General features: G+C 44.6%; 1 long non-coding RNA gene across 1 annotated transcript; it reads left to right on the forward strand.

The window, feature by feature from the left end:
• Positions 1-405: 405 nt before the first annotated feature.
• LOC116988482 lies at positions 406-21,339 on the forward strand. The gene is made up of 3 exons (XR_004415959.1): positions 406-416; positions 5,720-5,724; positions 21,160-21,339. It is a non-coding gene; the product is annotated as an uncharacterized LOC116988482 (long non-coding RNA).
• The last annotated feature ends 347 nt before the right edge of the window (positions 21,340-21,686 follow it).

Here is a 21,686-nt window from a genome sequence, read left to right on the forward strand (position 1 = left end):
CTATTGAAAATAATGTTTGTTATTTCTCCTCCCTATGTTTCCCGGATTCTAAAACCCTTGTCTCACGGTGTGAGTCTACCCTCGAGTGATCCCGAGTTTAAAACAAATCAAACTCGTGGTAATCACGTAGAATTAACGTAGCGCTAACGTCGGAACTCGTAACGCTAACGGCAGGTACTCGGGAAACTTATTAACTCGTGAAAATCTTTCAACTTGATGAAAGATTTCCATGAGTCAAATTTACTCTTGAAGTAAACATGTTTAACTTTTAAACTCGTTGTAAGAACGTAAGTAGCCCGTGAGTTTACCGTAATGACTTGTGAGTCTACCATGGGCACTCTTTAACTCAGCGGGACAGGCAGCATCTCTGGAGAGAAGGAATGGGTGACGGGATGACGTTTCCAAAATTCTGCTGCGTCTTTGTGTTACTCCAGCACTGTGTGTTCACTTTTTGTCAACCAGCATCTACCCTTTCTTGTGTATGACATTATTTGTATCCGTGGCATTTGATTGTCGCTCCCTTCAGTTTCCCAGGGGGTCGGGATGGGGGGCGGGGGGGAGGGGAGAGATGCTGCCGAGTGACGACCTCATTTATCCAACGAGTTACACTCTCTTTAAGGATTAATTTCTAAATAACCCGCCAATTTCTCTTCATTCGCTGTTATGTCCGAGAACTGCTCCAGATGAACTCCTGGATTTGATTTTTTTTCCTCCCGGGGGTAAAAGAAAAATGCACTTAAAGCACCAGGGGTGGGGTAGAGGCGTATGACCAACGAGCGGGGCGATATTATCCAGAATTATAAAATAAAACAAAAATTGGAATACTGAATAATGGCACAGATTTTAGAGGTGCAGGAAGGAACTGCATATGCTGGTTTAAACCGAAGATAGGCTCAAAAAGCTTGGGTAGCTCAGCGGGACAGGCAGTATCTCTGGAGAAAAGGAATGGGCGAGATTTCAGGTCGAGACCCTTCTTCAGACTGCAGTCTGCAGTCGCCTAGTCCATTTCTCCTTCAAGAGAGTGTAAGTCGTTGGATAAATGAGATCGTCACTAGGCAGTATCTCCCCCGTCCCGACCCCCTGGGAAACTGAAGGGAGCGACAATCAACTGCCACAGATACAAATAATATCATACACAAGAAAGGGCAGATGCTGGTTGACAAAAAGTGAACACACAGTGCTGGAGTAACACAAAGACGCAGCAGAATTTTGGAAACTTCATCCCGTCACCCATTGCTTCTCTCCAGAGATGCTGCCTGTCCCGCTGAGTTAAAGAGTGCCCACGGTAGACTCATGAATATGGTCGACCTCACATGGTCCACAAACACCGCCGCGCTGGTCAAGAAGGCACAGCAACGATTGTTCTTCCTGAGGACATTAAAAAAGACTGGTCTGCCCCAACAGCTGCTGACAACGTTCTACCGCTGCACCACAGAGAGCATACTAACGTATGGCATCTCTGTGTGGTATCTCAGCTGAACGGAGGCGGAGAGGAGAGCTCTTCAGCGCGTCGTCAACAGAGCGCAGAGGATCATCGGGACAGAGCTACCAGCCTTGGAGGGCATCTACCACACGCGGTGCCTCAGGAAGGCCCTCAGCATCCATAAGGACTCATCACACCCCTGCCACGGTCTGTTTCAACTACTTCCCTCCGGCAGACGTTACAAGGCCTTCTACGCCCGAACCTCCAGACTCAGGAACAGTTTTATCGCACGAGCTATAGCGGCTCTGAACCGGCCCTAATGAGTGCCCCCCCACCCACCCCCTTTGGACAGTCTCCCTCAGATGGTCACGTCAATCAATTCAGCTTGTTTATTTATGTATTGTATTTATTTACCTTTCTTGTACATCAGTGGAGCTGCACACTAAATCTCGTTGCACTGACGTGCAATGACAATTAAAGATATATTATTATTATTATTATGAGTCACTACGGTAAACTCACGGGCTACTTACGTTCTTACAACGAGTTTAAAAGTTAAAGATGTTTACTTCAAGAGTTAATTTGACTCGTGGAAATCTTTCATCATGTTGAAAGATTTTCACGAGTTAACAAGTTTCCCGAGTACCTGCGCTACGAGTTCCGACGTTCCCGCTACATTAATTCTACGTGATTACCACGAGTTTGATTTGTTTTAAACTCGGGATCACTCGTGGGTGGACTTGCACCGTGAGACAGGGCCAGAAGGTTCTAAACTTTACTCTGGGATTTCAATGCACAATTAATTTGTATTTGGTTGAAGGGATGCAGCATAAAATGTATGCAATGGCTTCCTTTATATTCACTAGGATCCGTCTGATGAGTATATGAATTTATGGAAAATAGGAAATAAGTATTGGGTCACATCACTAGGATCATGTACTAGCAACATCACTTGGTAAACGTTGTCCTTGACAAAATGTGAGCCAGTTTCTTGAACTGTTGCAGTTCTTCTGGTGAAAATACTCTCAAAATCCTATGATAGCAAGGTCTATGATTTCCCCCAGCGACCATGAAGGATTGACAATATAATTGCAAGACTAGAATACTTTTCAATTTGGAGGGTAGCCTGCAGGTAGTGGGATGCCCATGCTCCTGCTATCGTCCTTTGTAGTAAAAGCAATGGATTCTGTCAGTGTCATCTGGACAAGAACCTGCAGTACATTTTGTAAATGTTACACATTACAATCATCATGTTTAGATGTTATTGCCTGGCGCTTTAGTGGTTTTAATGTTTTTTGACATTTATCAGCACATGCCTTTATGTTGTCCAGATGTGTCTGCATGCAAGCATGAAGTTTTTCATTTGCTGAGGTACTGCGGTACTGGAAGTGAACATTGTGCAATCATCAGTAAATGACCCAAGTTCTGATCTAATGACAGAAAGGAGGGCATCGATGAAACAATTGAAGATGACTGAGTCTAGAGCTCAGCAGTGGTGCGCTATTGAGAATTGACTATTGAGACCTTTCTGGGCAAACAGTTGTTTGCATTGTGGGCTTGCTCACATGCAATTCCAGTAAGTTATTAGTGAAGTTCCTGAATGACTTAGGTTCTCTACTGCCTACCTCAGATCCTTAAGCAAATGATATTATTTCCACTACCTTCTCAGCAAAGAAAGGTAACACTTATATTAATAGACATTGTCCTTCATGGCCTTGATTTGTCATGAAATATATAACAACTAATGAGATGCTTTTGAATTACTGTCATTGCTCTGTTGTACATCTTCAAGGAAATTAGAGTTTTTCTTTGAAGTTGCAACGTGAAATGATTGTTGGAAACATGTATTTTGTATAAACACGTACAATTTTATTATAGGACGAAATCAATTTAAAGAAACAGATTACTACACTTGACTTGATGAAAGATTATTACTTCCTGGATTGGTGGTATGTTAAACTTGCTTTTGAACATAATTGTCTTTAAAGAGGATTACTATTGCGGAAGTGGCGGCACTGCCTTGCAGCTGCGGCTCGCCTGCAGTCCGTTTGTCTTTTCTGTTTTTTGTTTTCTTTTGTCCCGTTGTTGCAGTTTATTTAGTTGTGTATGTGTGGGGGGTGGGTGTGGTATGTTTTTTGACTCTTCCTTCGGGGGGGGGATGCGACCTTTCCTGCCGTATCCCCTGTCTCCGTGTCTGTCTGCGCTGAGGCCTATCGCAGAGCTGGCGGTCTCCAACTGCGACTGACCTCGAGGCTGCGGAGGCAGAGCCAGGACTTACCAACGTGAGGCTGGCCGACTTCGGGGCTGTGGTTGCGGTGCAACCCAACTTCCGACCCGACTTTGGAGCCTTGGAGGCTCGGCCGCGGGCCAGTGGACAACATCATCGGGAGCTCACAGGTTGGTGACCTGTTTTTCCGGAGCTCCCTCAACTACAGCTGCGTCCGCTGGACTGGAGGGCGGCAGCTTCGGCAGCTTCGACCACCCCGGGGCCGCGGAGTTTGAACCGGCCCGTTTGCGGAGCACGGATTCAGCCGCGGGACTTACTTACCATCACCCGGCGGGGTCGCAACATCGGAGGCTTGGATTGCCTCAGCACAGAGGGAGAGCAAGGAGGGAAGAGACAATGACTTTGGGACTTTAAACTGTGTTGAGTGTTTGTTATTTATTCTATGTTATGACTGCAGGCTAAACCATTTTGTTGCACTGAAAAGTGCAATGACAATAAATTGAATCCAATCCAATCCAATCCAACTACGTTTGTAATGCCATCAAATAAATAATACGCAAAACATTTAAAAAAGTTATTCACATTGTGAAGCAAAGATGGATATAATGATTACGAATAAAGATGTTTCCTTGTGTTTAGGAGGAGGAGGCGCTGTCCTGAACGGCTGCCTGTCCTGCAGCTGTCCGTTTTTTTTCCCTTCTTTTTTATTATTTTTAGTACGTTGAGTGTGTAGTCAGGGGGCCTAATCTTTTTATGTGTGGGGGGTGGTGGGGGGGAAGGGGGAAACTGCTTTTCGAGTCCCTACCTGGTCGGAGGGGTTGCCTTCCTCCGAGCAGCGACTTCGACCTGTCCTCGCAGCCTACCAGCGGGTCCTGGAGCGACGTTTCCCTGAGGGGACCGGGCCAGAACATCGGCTTTGGCGGCGGCGCAGAACATCGGCTTTGGCGGCGGCGCAGCGCTGGAGCGCTATTGCGGAGCGGGCGATGCCTTTCCTGGGTCGCCGTGCTGGAACTCCAGTATGCTGGGACCGCCGACAAGAACATTGTGGAGCCGCGGTTCTGTGGAGCGGCCAGCTGCGACGCTGAACTTTACATCCCGGAGCCTGGGATCTCTTGCTGAGATCACCAGTGTGCGGAGCTCCGTCCGGCGCGGTCTGTTGGCTTGGAAGCCGCAGGCTCCGGTGGGAAGGCGGCCGTTCCCGGCACCCCAAGCCGCTGGGGGTTCTCCCGACGCCGAAGCACCATCACCCGGCGAGAACATCGGGCGCCGTGGCGGCGACTGTGGAGGCCTCAATAGGCCCGACTTTGGGTGGACAAGAGGATGGGGACTGGACTTTGTGCCTTCCCCCACAGTGGGAATCACTGTGGGGGGATGTTTTTGTGTTGAACTTCTTTTTGAATCTATGTTGTATTTTTATTAGTGTGCTGCAAGGACATCAGAATTTCCCCTGAATAAGGGGATTAATAAAGTTTAATCTAATCTAATCTAATTTCTGTCAATGTATTTTGTCAAACTTTCATGTGTTTACGTTTTTATTATAAATTCCTGCGCCTACAATGCCCGTTGTATCAGCTTTTAGTAACGGATTTTGAGATAAATAATTGACTCAGAACTGTTCTTTAGCTATTTTTCTTTGTAACTGAGAAGTATTTTTAAACAGAGGTGTGAAAATAGATACATGTTTTATAACATACATAACTTGAACCTTTGAATTGCTTTTTGTAAAACGGTAAATGCTGAAAGTACTTATTAGATTAGAGAGCATCTGTAGAGAGAAAAATGTCAAAAATGATAACTGTTTTTCTAGAGATGCATCCTGAATGGCTGAGTGTTTTCAGAAGTTTTTGTTTTGTTTTGTTTTATTTCAGCTTTTCAACATCTGCAGTATTTTAGAAATGTTTTTTAAATTTATAAAGTGACTTTAAAACACATGGCTGCCAATAAAGCACTTAAATAAAGCAAAGCAAAAACTCAACTTTTTAAAAATTATGACTGGGATGAAATTTGGAAAAGAAAGAATATAAAACCTTAAAAGTGGAATCAGTTGTTGCTGGCAGAACCATTCCAAGCATATGTTATCCAGAGAAATGGAAACAGTATTGACAGTAAATTGTATTTGGATGCAGAACAATAAAGCACCAAAAGATGGTATTTTGGTATGCTGGCTTTTGGTAAAGCTTTCCAATTATTATCCCCAATATTTCCTAACTCCCTGACAACTCCCCAAATATTTTCCCTTCTAATATTTATCAATTTTCCTTTCAACATCAATTGTTGAATCTGCTTTCACCACGTGATCAAACAGTGTGTTACAGTTTACCACAACTCAAATTGTAAAAAAAACCTCTTGTTTCCACTTTTTTTGCCAATTATTTTAAACGGAGTACTCTGGTTATTGCCATTTCAGCCAGTGGAAACAGTGAGGGACAGTTGATGTAAAATTTGGCAAATGTGTTTTGTGAAGCAAAGATGTCTCAAGGCATTTGTCCTTACTGACGTTGAATTAGGCTAATTGCACACTTAAGCCCTTCAAAATATACAGTGCATTCAGAAAGTATTCAGACCCCTTAACTATTTCCACATTTTGTAATGTTACAGCCTTATTTTAAAATGGATTAAATTCATTATTTTTTTATCATCAATCTACACGCAATACCCCAGAAGAAGCGAAAACCGGTGTTTAGAAATGTTTGCAAAGTAATTAAAAAATAAAGAACTGAAATATCACATTTACATAAGTATTCAGACCCTTTGCTATGACACTCAAAATTGAGCTTAGGTTCATCCTGTTTCCATTGATTATCCTTGAGATGTTTCTACAACTTGATTGGAGTCCACCAGTGATAAATTAAATAGATTGTACATGATTTGGAAGAGCACACACCTGTCTATATAAGGTCCCACAGTTGGCAGTGCATGTCAGAGCAAAAACCAAGCCACGAAGCTGAAAGAATTGTCTGGAGACCTCCGAGACAGGATCGTGTCGATACACAGATCTGGGGAAGGGTATAAAAAATTTCTGCAGCATTGCAGGTCCTGAAGAGCACAGTGTCCTCCATCATTCTTAAATGGAAGAACTTTGGAACCACCAGGACTCTTCATAGAGCTGGCGGCCCGGCCAAACAGAGCAATCGGGAGAGAAGGGCCTTGGTCAGCGAGGTGACCAAGAACCTGATGGTCACTCTGACAGAGCACCAGAGTTGCTCTGTCGAGATGGAAGAACCTTCCGGAATATCAACTATATCTGCGGCACTCCACCAATCAGTCCGGGAGCAAGATGGCGCCTGCCTGCGGCGACTTTTGCGGAGCTCCAGAACATAAAAGGCTCAATTACAACTTCCAACAACTTACCTGGATCAGAAAAACGGCAGATATCGGTGCCGTTTCGGACAAGCTGCTTGAACACGTCAAGGCTCTCACAATTTCGCGATCTCCCGCAGCTGCGGGAGCCCCGGACTTTAAATTTTCCCACGCTGGCTGGAAATCACCCGACCCGACTGAGGAACCCAGGTACGGTACCTGGAGACCCCGGGATGACCCCCAGAGCCGACGGGATGGATCTTCCAGGACCAACGGAGCTGTAGCTACCGACTTTGAGGGAACCCCCGTTCGTTACGGAGCTGGAGCTGCCGTCTGTGCGGGAATCCCCGTTCCAGCGCAGGTCCGCAGAAACAGCAGGTACAGCAAGCACAGTACCTGGAAACAAAGGGGAGGCCTCCATTGTGTCCGGAAACGTGGCCGACGGGCAGGACTTCAGGTCAGAATGAAGCGCAGGAGACTTCGGCCCCCTCTCCCTACTATCCTACTGGCCAACATACAGTCCCTTGAAAACAAAGTGGAGGACTTAAGGGCAGGGCTGCTTTATCAAAGGGAGCTGAGGGAATGCTCTGTGTTCACCTCCAGCTCCCGAGACTCAGCGGTCCAGCCTGAAGGGTTCTCCATCCACCGTATGGACCATACACTGGCATCTGGGAAAGGGAGAGGAGGTGGCGTCTGCCTCATGGTCAACTCTGCGTGGTGCTCAGACGTGGCAGTCCTGTCCAACTCCTGCTCTCCACACCTCGAACATCTGGCGGTGAAGTGCCGTCCCTTCTACCTCCCAAGGGAATTCACCTCCATTATCCTGACCACAGTCTACATCCCACCCCAGGTAGACGTCCGTCTGGCACTGGAGGAGCTGCACGCCGTGGTCAACAAACACCAGACGTCTTACCCCGAGGCATTTACCACCATTGCTGGGGACTTCAATAAGGCAAACCTAAAGAAATCACTCCCTAACTTCCACCAACATGTCTCCTGCTGCACCAGAGGACCTAACACCCTCGACCACTGCTACACCACCATCAAGAATGCCTATCGTTCTATCCCTCGCCCTCACTTCGGTAAATCCGACCATACCGCGGTGCTGCTTCTTCCTGCCTACAGGCAGCAATTGAAGAGCGCACCCCCAGAGGTGAGGACAGTACAGAGCTGGTCGGGGGTGGGGGGGGGGGGGGGCAGAGGAACAACTCCAGGACTGTTTGGAGTCTTTAGACTGGGCAATGTTCAAGGACTCGGTAACGGACTTGAACGAATACGCCACAGTCGTTACAGACTTCGTAAAGAAATGTGTGGAGGACTGCATCCCTACAAAAACCTTCCGAGTGTTTCCCAATCAGAAACCTTGGATGAACTTTGAGATCCGCACTCTTCTGAAGTCCAGACACAGGGCATTCACGTCCGATGATACAGTGGCCTACATGAAGTCCAGATACGACCATGGTAAGGCCATCAAAAAGGCCAAAAGGGACTTCTGCTCCAAACTGGAGGATGAGGCAGATGTTCGGCAACTGTGGCGGGGCCTGAATGCAATCACTTCCTACAAGGCGAAACCAGGAGGCAGCTCGAATGTCGGCGAAACATCACTCCCTGACGAGCTCAATGCGTTTTACGCACGCTTTGATAAGGAGAATACTGATGTGCCTTCCCGATCCCCCATTCGCTGTGATGGCATTTCAGTCTCAGTCACAGAGGCCGACGTCAGGAAATCCTTCAGAGGGGTGAACCCCCGAAAAGCGCCTGGACCTGATGGTATACCCGGTCGTGTTCTAAAAACCTGTGCGGACCAACTGGCTGGAGTTTTTACGGACATTTTCAACCTCTCACTTCTGAGGTCTGAGGTCCCCACCTGCTTTAAAAGGGCATCAATTATACCAGTGCCCAAGAAGAGTAAGGTGACGTGCCTCAATGACTATCGACCAGTGGCACTAACGCCGGTGGTGATGAAGTGCTTTGAGAGGTTGATCATGGAGCAAATCAACTCCTACCTCGACAAAAACCTGGACCCACTGCAGTTCGCTTACCGCCACAACAGATCAACGGTGGATGCGATCTCGCTGGCCCTCCACTCCGTTCTGGACCACTTGGACAACAAAAACTCATATGTCAGGCTGTTATTCATCGATTACAGCTCGGCATTTAACACAATCATCCCCTCCAAGCTGGTTACCAAACTCGCAGAACTGGGTCTCTGCGCATCCCTCTGCAATTGGATCCTCGACTTCCTCATTCACAGACCACAGTCTGTTCGTATTGGTGGAAATGTGTCAGCCTCGATAACAATCAGCACGGAAGCACCTCAAGGCTGCGTGCTCAGCCCCCTGCTGTACTCACTCTATACTCATGACTGCGTAGCCAATCACAGTGCGAACTCCATCATCAAGTTCGCTGATGACACCACTGTTGTGGGGCGTATCACTGATGGGGATGAGTCAGAGTATAGAAGAGAGATCCAGCAACTGTCCATATGGTGCCAGCGCAATAACCTGGCCCTCAACACCAGCAAAACCAAGGAACTGATTGTGGACTTTGGAAGGAGTAGGAGGGGGACCCACAGCCCCATTTATATCAACGGATCGATGGTTGAAAGGGTCAAGAGCTTCAAATTCCTGGGCGTGCACATCTCTGAAGATCTTTCCTGGTCCGAGAACACTAATGCAATTATCAAGAAAGCTCATCAGCGCCTCTACTTCCTGAGAAGATTACGGAGAGTCGGTTTGTCAAGGAAGACTCTCTCTAACTTCTACAGGTGCACAGTAGAGAGCATGCTGACCGGTTGCATCGTGGCTTGGTTCGGCAATTTGAGCGCCCTGGAGAGGAAAAGACTACAAAAAGTAGTAAACACTGCCCAGTCCATCATCGGCTCTGACCTTCCTTCCATCGAGGGGATTTATCGCAGTCGCTGCCTCAAAAAGGCTGGCAGTATCATCAAAGACCCACACCATCCTGGTCACACATTCATCTCCCTGCTACCGTCAGGTAGAAGGTACAGGATCCTGAAGACTGCAACAACCAGGTTCAGGAATAGCTACTTCCCCACAGCCATCAGGCTATTAAACATGGCTCGGACAAAACTCTGATTATCAATAACCCATTTTCTGTTATTTGCACTTTATCAGTTTATTTATTCATGTGTGTATATATTTATATTATGGTATATGGACACACTTATCTGTTTTGTAGTAAATGCCTACTATGTTCTGTGAGCTGAAGGAAAGCAAGAATTTCATTGTCCTTCAGGGACACATGACAATAAACTCACTTGAACTTGAACTTGAACTTGAGGCCTTTATGGTAGAGTGGCCGGACGGAAGCCACTCCTCAGTAAAAGGCACATGACAGCCCGCTTGAAGTTTGGCAAAAGGGTTGTTTTCTCTAGTGCTCTGGTCTGATGAAACCAAGATTGAACTCTTTGGCCTGAATGCCAAGTGTCACGTCTGGAGAAAACCAGGCACCACTCATCACCTGGCCAATATCATACCTACGGTGAAGCATGGTGGCAGCATCATGCGGTGGGAATATTTTTCAGTGGCAGGAACTGGGAGACTAGTCAGGATCGAGGGAAAGATGAACAGAGCAAAGTACAGGTAGATCCTTGATGAAAACCTGCTGCAGAGCATTCTGGACCTCAGACTGGGGCAGAGGTTCACCTCCAACAGGACAACGACCCAAAGCATACAGCTTGTGGCTTTGTGACAAGTCTGTGAATGTCCTTGTGAATCTGTGGAATTCTCCGCCTCAGAAGGCAGTGGAGGCCAATTCTCTGTATGCTTTCAAGATAGAGTTAGATGAAGCTCTTAAAGATTGCGGAGTCAAGGGATATGGGGAGAAGGCAGGAACGCGGATTGTGAATGAACAGCCATGATCACAGTGAATGGCTCGAAGGGCCGAATGGCCTATTCCTGCACTGTCTATTGTCTATTTGCATGGGGTATTTATGATGTCACATGTAGAATACTTCACACAGTTTTGGCTTCCTTACCTAAAAGAGGATATAGTGGCATTAGAGGCAGTCCAAGGGGGATTCATCAGACTAATTCCTGGGTTGAGAGGGTTGTCTTTCAAGAATGGCTAGACATTTTGTTAGGAATGCAACCATCACGTTATAACAGAACCACCTGTATTGCTTAATGTAAGATCTCTAGACTTTTGCAGTATGACAGATAAGTTGCCCACTTGTAGTTAGTAATTATGAATCCCACTTTTGTAACACTGAATATATTCTTTATGCAGGCATGCACATGACTGCATTATCCTGACCTTTTTAGTAGTGGTGATTTGCACCTTCTTGGTTGAACTTGGTATGACAGGAAATCTGAAGATTGCACGTCACCGCCTTATTGCATTGTCATTGATTCCTTTATGGCTGAAGCATATGAAGCATCTTCGTGCTTTCAGGTAAAATAATGTTTTTTTTAAAGTATGTGTTCAGAGTGATCTAGGTATTCTAGAGCTTGAGTCGCATAAAGTTAACAGGGCAATCCACCAAATATGTAAGGGGACAAACAAGGCTATTATTTAAAAGGATAAATTAACATATTACAGGTTGAATACCGATTTTCCAGCAACTGATGGTCCGCCCACCACTATAATCCAGACAAAATTACGACAGCTCAGTTGAAATTCCCTGAGCAGCCACAGATAGCATTGCGAGTGGCGACCGCTCTTTTAAGTCATGACCCTCTGTCGTGAAGGAGTTATTTATTTACATCTACAATGTAAATATTGAAATCCCTCCTTAGCCTTATCTAATTCTATCTCTGCTGGCTCAACGGTTTAGGTTTTTTGTGTTTCAACTCTGCCTGGTCCCCACACACCATCCCACAACCCTTCCTCCCAACATTCTTTCAATTTTCCCCTTAAAAAGCTGTCCCACTGCGGCGACCTAATCCACGAGTTCAGACGAGTTTGCCCTCGACTTATACTCGCAGCATGGTCGACACGAGGTCCTAGGAGGTCTTTGTAACTCTCCTTCATGCTCGAGAGTAGTCCCCATGTACTCGAGGCCTCAGCTAGGTCGCGGCATATTTTTTAACATGTTGAAAAATGCCCGCGAGTAAAAAAAGGTCACCATGGAAAAAATAGATACTTTTTTTACTCGTAGGTTTAGTCAAAGTAGGTCGTAGTCGGTCGGCATGTTATTCATGGGTAATCGAGGATAGTCAAAGGTAATTGAAGGTAGTCGAAGGTAGTCGTAGATAGTCTTCAACATAGTCGAAGGAAGGTCGAAGGAGGTCGTCTTCACTCTCCACTGTTCGGTATCCAATTTTCCCGAAGCTAGTCTTCAATATAGTCGAAGGAGGTCAATGGAGGTCTTCTACATAGTCGAAGGAGGTCTTCAACATGACATTTTTTTCAAACTCTCCTAAACTCTTCTAAACTCGCCAATTAGGTCGCCGCAGTGGGACAGCCCCTTTACCCTCTGGAACTCCGAACTTCCTGTCAAGCCTTCTCCAATTTACTGGGCACCTTTTAAAGGCTGCTTCACAAAATCCCTTTTCAACTATGCTCTCAATCTTTTCAATCTAGTCACAGGTGAAGTCTTGGAGAAATGAAGAGCAACCAATGTTGTTCATTTGTTTAAGTATGGAAATAGATATAATTCAGGAAATTATAGGACGGTGAACTTCATGTCAGTGTTCCTTCATGAAAGGAACTATTGAGAGGATTGTGTAAGAAGGAATTGCAGATGCTGGTTTAAACTGAAGAAAAACACAAAAATCGGGAGTAACTCAGCGGGACAGGCATCATCTCTGGAGAGAAGGAATGGGTGATGTTTCGGGTCAAGACTCTTCAAGAAAGGGTGTTGGGGATCTTCAAGAAAGGTGTTGACTCGAAGCGTCACCCATTCCTTCTCTCCAGAGATGCTGCCTGTCTGCTGAGTTACGGAGAGGATTGTTGGGAATGGGTTTTGTATTTGGAATAGAGTCTAATTAGGGACAGTAATCAGGAGTTTGTGTGGGGAATGTCATGCTTTACAAACTTGATTTAGTTTTTTGAGGAGGTGATTGATGAGGGTATGGACGTGGATTTGAACTACATGGATGTTAAAGAGGTATTTGACAAGGTTGCTCCTAGTAGGCTGCTCCAGAAGATTAAGATGCATGGGATTCATGGTGCTTTAATAATTTGCATTCAGAACTGCCTTACCCATGCAGATAATGCGTTAACACTCTTTACATGTACTGAAGATAACGTTAATGAACAATTTCCATGCCCTAGAACGTAATTGGCTTGATGCAAGTTCTCAATACATCCTGATATGTGGGATCTTGCCTAAGCACCTCCTGTATCACTACCTGGCACATCCAAGTGATGCACAGGGAATAGAGGGGGGAAATATGAGAACAGTTTTATGCCCTGGTCCACATCCATTGGCAGAGTGAGGCCATAGCAAACTGGAGGAGCAGCACTTCATTTTGCACTTGAGTTGCTTACAGCGCAATAGTATGAATATTAAATTCTTCAATTGCAACTAATTAACCCCCCCACCCTCTTTCCATGTGCACCGCCCGGAAAAACACGCATTTCTCCCACTATCCCGGTCCCTTTATCCCCTCTCCCTTTTCTTCTTCTCCCATCTACCTCCACCTCTATCCTTTCATGTTGCTTCATATTTTGGGCCTCTTCTCTCCTTTTCTCACAGCCTTTGACATTTTCCCATGTCTGGCTTTTGTCCGCCCATCTGCCAGTCAAGCCCCACCTCACCTGTATCCATGTGTCACTATCATGGCTTTGTCCCAACCCCACCTCTCTTCCAGCTTTCTTCCCACACTAAGATCAGTTTGAAGGACTTTCATTCAGTTGTTTCTTTGTACCTTTTCATATCTCTTATTTCCCTTTCCCCTGATTCTCAGTCTGAAGAAGTGTCTTGACCCGAAACGTCACCTATTTATTTTCTCCGGAGATGCTGCCTTACCCGCTCTGAGTTACTACAGCTTTTTGTGTCTACCTTTGGTGTTCACCAGCATCTGCAGTTCATTCCCACACATTACGAATACAAGGTTGATAAATATCAGTTTGTTTTTAATCTAAAATTTGAAAGAACTACGGAATAATTCCTGAGAGTAATTGTTCACATCTTTAAAGAAAGTGGACCTTGATAAAAATAAATTTATAAATTTGTACTACTGGCTGGGCACTTTAGTTTATATTCAGAGTCATTAAAATGGATGGGAAAAAATCCAACATTCCAAATTGCCAATAAGTGTTCTACAGCTGGAATTACAGATATTTAAAGATTACATCATTGAGATAGATCTTCAACTGTAAATCTTTTCAGATAATGCAATTTAGATAGGTTTAGTGTTTTTTAGAAATTTTATCTTACTGTATTTTTCATTTTTTTCTCCATCAGTTTTATAGGACCCATAGTTATCACAGTGGTCAGGATGATGTTTGATATTGCAAAGTTCTTATTCTTGTACTTCGAAGTTTATTTTGCCTTTATCTACTCTATTTGGTTAATGTTTGGAGGTAAGATTAATTGTTTATTGCCATTCTTCTGTTGATTTGCTTTTCCAATAATCCAAAATATTGAATTGGTATGTGCAGATCCCTTAGAGGCATAGACAGTTTAAATGGAAAATTTGAAAATGGCATTGATTTTAAACACATTGTTTGCATCTGTTTTGCAATTCAAAATACAAAATAGCAGAAATAACGAGAAATCAAGAGTTTTATGAACCTGATGGCCTATATCCCAGTTTTACGAACTATCTTGTGATGTGGATACACTCATTTTGATTTTCTAAAATACTTTGTACTATAGAATGGTTCCAGGTACTGAAAGAAGGGAGCAAAAATTACAGGCACCATAGTGATACATCGAGTGATACAGTGTGGAAACAGGCCCTTCAGCCCAACTTGCCCACACCGGCCAACAATGTACCAGCTACACTAGTCCCTGCGCTTGCCTGCCCTTGATCCATATCCCTCCAAACCTGTCCTATCCATGTACCTGTCCAATTGTTTCTTCAACGATGGAATAGTCCCAGCCATGACCACCTCCTCTGGCATCTTGTTCCATGCACCTATCACACTTTGTGTGAAAAAGTCACCCCTCGGATTCCTATTAAATCTTTTCCCCTTCACCTAGAACCTATGTCCTCTGGTTCTCGATTCCACTACTCTGGGCAAGAGAATCTGTGCATCTACCTGATATATTCTTCTCATGATTTTGTATCTCTAAGATATTTCCTCATCCTCCTGTGTTCCATGGACTCTACTCAACCTTTCCCTATAGCTCACAACCTCGAGTCCTGGCAACATCCTCATAAATCTTTTCTGAACCCTTTCAAGCTTGACAATATCTTTCCTAGAACATGGTGCCCAGAACTGAACACAATATTCTAAATGCGGTCTCACCAACGTCTTATACAACTGCAACATGACCTCCCAACTACCATACTCAATACTCTGACTGATGAAGGCCAAAGTGCCAAAAGCCTTTAAACCACCTTATCTACCTGCGACTCGACCTTCAAGGATCTAGCGTGTCCAATCCCTTAATAATTTTATATGTTTCTATAAGATCCCCTCTCATTCTTCTAAATTCCAGTGATTACAAGGCCAGTCGCCCCATTCTTTCATCATATGACAGTCCCGCCATCACGAGAATTAACCTAGTGAACCTATGCTGCAATCCCTCCATACTCTGACTGATGAAGGCCAAAGTGCCAAAAGCCTTTTTGACCATCTTATCTACCTTCGACTCGACCTTCAAGGAACCATGCACCTGCACTCCTAGATCCCTCTGCTCTACAACACTACCCAGAGGCCTACCATTTACTGTGTAGTTCCCAAAATGCAGCATCTCACACCTCTCTGTATTAAATTCCATCAACCATCTCCGCCAATCGATCCAGATCCTGCTTTTGTATCATCAGCAAACTTGCTAATCTTGCCCTGTACGTTCTCATCCAAATCATTGATGTAGATAACAAACAGTAACGGGCCCAGCACCGAATCCTGAGGCACACCACTGGTCACAGGCCTCCAGTCTGAGAAGCAACCTTCCACCATCACCGTTTGCTTCCTTCCATGGAGCCAATTTGCTGTCCATTCAGCTATCTCTCCTTGGCGTGAGGGCTTGAACATCGGGCCACCCGGGGCGGCGACTGCAGGTGCTAGGAAGGCCTCGACCACGAGTGAACATCTGGGAAGAACGGAGGGGAGGCTGGCTGGACTATGGTGCCTTCCTCACCTTGGAGCCACTGTGTTATGTTGTGTCGTGGACTTTCAGTGTTTGTGCTTTTTTTTAAATTGTATTTTATTTTTAATATGTTTTATTATTTATTTATTTTTATTTTTATGATACTGCCTGTAAGGGAAATTCATTTTGTTGTCTCTAACTGAGACAATGACAATAAATTTGAATACAAATTTTTTTTTTAAATCTCTCCTTGGATCCCATGCGATCTAACCTTCCAGAGCAGCCTACTATGTGGAACCTTGTCAAATGCCTTACTGAAGTCCATGTACACAAATCTACAGCTCTGCCCTCATTGACCTTTTTGGTCACGTCTTCAAAAAAATCAATCAGATTTTTGAGACACGACCTCCCACGTACAAAACCATGCTGACTATCCCTAATCAGCCCTTGCCCATCCAAATGCCTGTATAACATATCCCTCAGAATAACCTCTAGTAACTTTCCAACTGCAGATGTTAAGCTCACTGGTCTATAATTCCCAGCATTTTCCCTGCAGCCCTTCTTGAAAAGAGGCACAACATTTGCCACCCTCCAGTCTTCCAGCACTTCTCTTTTATTTAAGGACGACTCGTAAATTTCAACCAGGGCTCCCGCAATTTCCTCTAGTTTCCTGCAATGTCCTCTGATATATCTGATCCTGGAGATTTGTCTACCTTCATACACAACAGTACCTTCAGTACTTCTTCGACGGTAACACTGACTGCTCTCAAGACACTTCCATTGACTGCCCCCAAGTTCCTTTGTCCTACTGTCTTTCTCCTCTGTAAATACTCATTGAGGACATTGCCCTTCTCCTGTGGCTCCACACAGAGGTGACTGCTTTGATTCCTGAGAGGTCCCACTCTCTCTCTCTAGTTACCCTTTTCCCTCTTATCTCTATATAACCTTTGGTGTTCGTGCGTGCGTGCGTGCGTGTGTGTGTTATTAATCATTGACATTTTTTAAATGGCCAAAACCACCTTCTCAAAGTGATGATGTCACAATGCCTCTCAGTGCACCAATCACAATGGGCTCTCAAGCTGGCTGCCAACTGCCACAATGACATCACGATGGGACGTTACGAGGTTGCTGTCCCTCTACCAATATCTGAGGGGGCTGCTCATCAAGTTCTGGTTGCATTTTTGTCCCACGATCCTGGTGTTTGGGCACAAGGCAAGGATTGGGAGGGCCGATCGGGGGGGGAACTCTCATCGGCACCCTCCACACCCCCAAAACCCCCCAGCCCTGTCGTATACTAAATATTTCCCCATTGATTATTTTGCTACTTACTTAAGCTAGGAGTGATTAATTGATTAACGTTGGTTAAGCTGTCAGCACATCTATGGTATGTGGGCAGAAAACATGAGGCTGCACCCCGAGTGGATGGTGAGGGGACCTGATTATTGGAATTTTAATGCATTTAGTTTAAAGCCTAATCTAAAACCTTAATTGGTGAATGTAGAAATTTGTGTAGTCATGGATAACGTATAAACTGTACACAGACTGTCGCTGAGGTCAGGACCACACCCGGGTTGTCGGAGCTATGTAATGGTGACTACAGCAGCTGTGACTGTATGACAAAAGAGAAAGGAAAGTTTTTTCTGATTGTTTGAAATGAAAAGCCCCATTGGCCTCTGCACAGTAGCACAACAGCAAACCATAGGATTTTGCAACTCCAGCCTTGAAGAAACCAAGTGCACAGGTAGAACCAAGATACAGGTACTGCAGAGGAAATATGATGAGTTAGGGACAAAATTACCAATCAGGATTGCAAGGATAATGGTATCTGGATTTTCACTTGAGCCACGTGCAAGTTTGCATGGTGCCATTTGGGTCAGAAAGATGAATGCAGGGCGCAAAGAATGGCGTCAGACAAAGGATTTAAAATTTTGTGAGGCACCTGCACTGGGGAAAAAAAACCTGTGTCTTTGAGATGGGTTAGTTTTTAGTTAGGTTAAGAATGGTAAGATGACAAATTTATCTATTAAAGGTTTTAGATTCGGCTTTAAACTAAATGCATTAAAATTCCAATAATCTGGTACCTTCACCATCCACTCGTGGTGCCAGCCTCATGTTTTCTAGACCATTGGATGTTGCTTCTTTAATACAACTATCCACTTTTAACAATTTTTTTCATATGAGATACTTTTTTCAATAAACCATTTCAGTTTATAGAATGTGGGGAAAATATCCATTGTCTTGGCCTCCACAGTCTTTTGTGGCAATTAATTCCACATTCACCACCCTCTGACTGAAGAAATTCTTCCTCATCTCCTTCCTAAAGGAATGTCCTTTAATTCTGAGGCTATGACCTCTGGTCCATGACCCTCCCACTGGTGGAAACATAGAAAATAGGTGCAGGAGTAGGCCATTCGGCCCTTCGAGCCTGCACCGGCATTCAATATGATCATGGCTGATCATCCAACTCAGTATCCTGTACCTGCCTTCTCTCCATACCCCCTGATCCCTTTAGCCACAAGGGCCACCCACATCTAACTCCCTCTTAAATAAAGCTAATGAACTAGCCTCAACTACCTTCTGTGGCAGAGAATTCCACAGATTCACCACACTGTGTGAAAAATGTTTTTCTCATCTCGGTCCTAAAAGACTTCCCTCTTATCCTTAAACTGTGACCCCTTGTTCTGGACTTCCCCAACATCCGGAATAATCTTCCTGCATCTAGCCTATCCAACCCCTTAAGAATTTTGTAAGTTTCTATAAGATCCCCCCTCAATCTTCTAAATTCTAGCGAGTACAAGCCGAGTCTATCCATATATGAAAGTCCTGACATCCCAGGATTCAGTCTGGTGAACCTTCTCTGTACTCCCTCTATGGCAAGAATGTCTTTCCTCAGATTAGGAGACCAAAACTGTCCGCAATACTCCAGGTGTGGTCTCACCAAGACACTACAACTGCAGTAGAACCTCCCTGCTCCTATACTCAAATCCTTTTGCTATGAATGTTAACATACCATTCGCTTTCTTCACTGCCTGCTGCACCTGCATGCCTACTTTCAATGGCTGGTGTACCATGACACCCAGGTCTCGTTGCATCTCCCCTTTTCCTAATCGGCCACCATTCAGATAATAGTCTACTTTCCTGTTTTTGCCACCAAAGTGGATAACCTCACATTTATCCACAGTATACTGCATCTGCCATGCATTTGCCCACTCACCCAAGCTATCCAAGTCACCTTGCAGCCTCCTAGCATCCTCCTCACAGCTAACACTGCCCCCCAGCTTCGTGTCATCCGCAAACTTGGAGATGTTGCATTCAATTCCTTCGTCCAGATCATTAATATATATTGTAAATAGCTGGGGTCCCAGCACTGAGCCTTGCGGTACCCCACTAGTCACTGCCTGCCATTCTGAAAAGGACCCGTTTACACTCCCACATCCACTCTATCCAGGCCTCACAATTGGGTATGTCTCCATGAGGTTCCCCCTCATCCTTCTAAACTCCAGTGAGTAGAGGCCCAGTGCCGTCAAACCTTCATCATATTTTAACCCTTATGAACTCATATGGTTCATATAGGGATTATAGGTTATCCGACAATTACTGTCAGATTATAGGTTATCTGACAATTACTGGGGTTCTTCGGGGGGGGGGGGGGGGGGGTGTTAGAGTATTAGAGGATAAACACTAGGGGAAGCCAAAAAAATAAAGAGATAGAAATAAGGTTAATGATTAGTGGATTTTAAGAGCTTCACAAATATAACAACTACAACAACAACAAAATTAAACACGGATATAAAAAGGGAGATGGTTATGAAAGTAAACTTTAATTCCTCAGAAATAGAAATGGAATTAATAATGAAATATCAGGAAATTATAGATATTAAACAAATATTTGTTTTATTTCACTCTGCATATCAGTAAAAGGTTACAAATCATTTTGAATAACCTAGGCCAAAAGGAGAGAGAGAAAATATGTCACTTCAAAATTAAAAAAAGTGTATTGGGCAAACTAACTGGCATAAAACGTTAGCTAAATCTGATAACCTGCGTCCTAATGTTCCAAAAGGAGAGGCTACAGAATACGTGGATGGATTGATTGTGAGATTCCAAAGTACTTCTGACTCTGTAAAGTGCAAAATGTCAAATGCAACAATCCTATTCAAGAAATACGGTAAAAGCAAACAGGACTACAGCCCAGTTAGCCAAATGTAGTCTGGAATCCATCTTGAACAAATTCATAAAAATAACTTACAATAGAATAATATGAGTAGGCAGTGTCAGCTCGAGGGAGGAACGGCACTCACGTGAGGGCGATCCGGCTCGAGGCTGGAATGGTGCTCGGGTGGCTGGGACGGCGTTCTGGTGGCTATGACCTGAGTCCGGGGTTCAGCCGCGGGCCAGCGGCTGCGTCCGCTGGACTGGAGGGCGGCAGCTTCGATCACCCCGGGCCGCGGTGTTTGAGCCAGCCCGTTTGCGGGGTTCGGTGAGCCGCAGGACTGTTTGTGCCATCGCCCGGTGGGGAATCGCCTCAGCGCAGAGGGAGAAGAGGAGGGAAGAGACTGCAGCCCTAAGATTTTTGCCTCCACCACAATGAGGAGGTGCTTGGAGGATACACTGTGGTGGATGTTAATTTGTGTTTAGTGTTGTTTATTATTGTATGATTGTATGTATGACTGCTGGCACGAAATTTCGTTCAGACCGTAAGGTCTGAATGACAATAAAGGAATTCAATTCAATTCAAATCATTATAATTTTATTATGAGTTCCCCAGATTAATAAACTATATTATTTTTTTGGAAGTTATTAATGAAGTGCAATTAAAAAAATTATATCAGATGTTTATAAAATTAGGGGTAAAAATTTGTTATCATGTGTGAGATGCAAATGTGAGTGCTCGCAATCACAATGCCAGAGACAAAGTCGTGGAAACAAGGAACTCCTTTATTTACGAGTCTGCAGCCCCCGGGTGTCTCTCCAACCGAGACACACCGAGACCAGGAAACCATCCTCTACTTATACAGCACCATTTGGCTGAATCAGCCTCCCCTTCTGGCTCCTTCCAATCAGAGCACTGAGGTTCACATTCTCACCAGAACGTCCCGTAACGCCCTTCAACGTCCAGGTTACCTCCCACATCATACATCGCATGTGCATTTAAATGAGACATTTTGTCATGATGGGTGTTGTCGTAATATTCATGTATCTTATTAAGCATGTGCAATACAGAGCATTCTCTACCCTTTCCCCCAGTTCTCGTAAAGGTTTCTGTCGTACCGCTTATCTGTTAATTCCCAGCCTTGAGAGTCACCACTTGTTCTTCTGTTGTTACTATCTAGCCTAGCGCAGTTGGGTGTTTGTGCTGAAAGCTCACTATTATCCTACCTCAGCTATTTCTCAGAGTCCTAGTCTAAATCAACTATCCCTATTAACCCTTTCCTCACATCATGGACAATGATGAATAAAAAACAAAGAGAATAAATAAAATCATCATTTTCAAAGTGGATTTTCAAAGTGGAGTGTATTAACTAGTGAGGATGTCTTGGGGGTCAGTATTGGTACCTCAGTTA

The sequence above is a fragment of the Amblyraja radiata genome, chromosome 27, assembly GCF_010909765.2.
Source record: "Amblyraja radiata isolate CabotCenter1 chromosome 27, sAmbRad1.1.pri, whole genome shotgun sequence".
NCBI lineage: Eukaryota > Metazoa > Chordata > Chondrichthyes > Rajiformes > Rajidae > Amblyraja > Amblyraja radiata.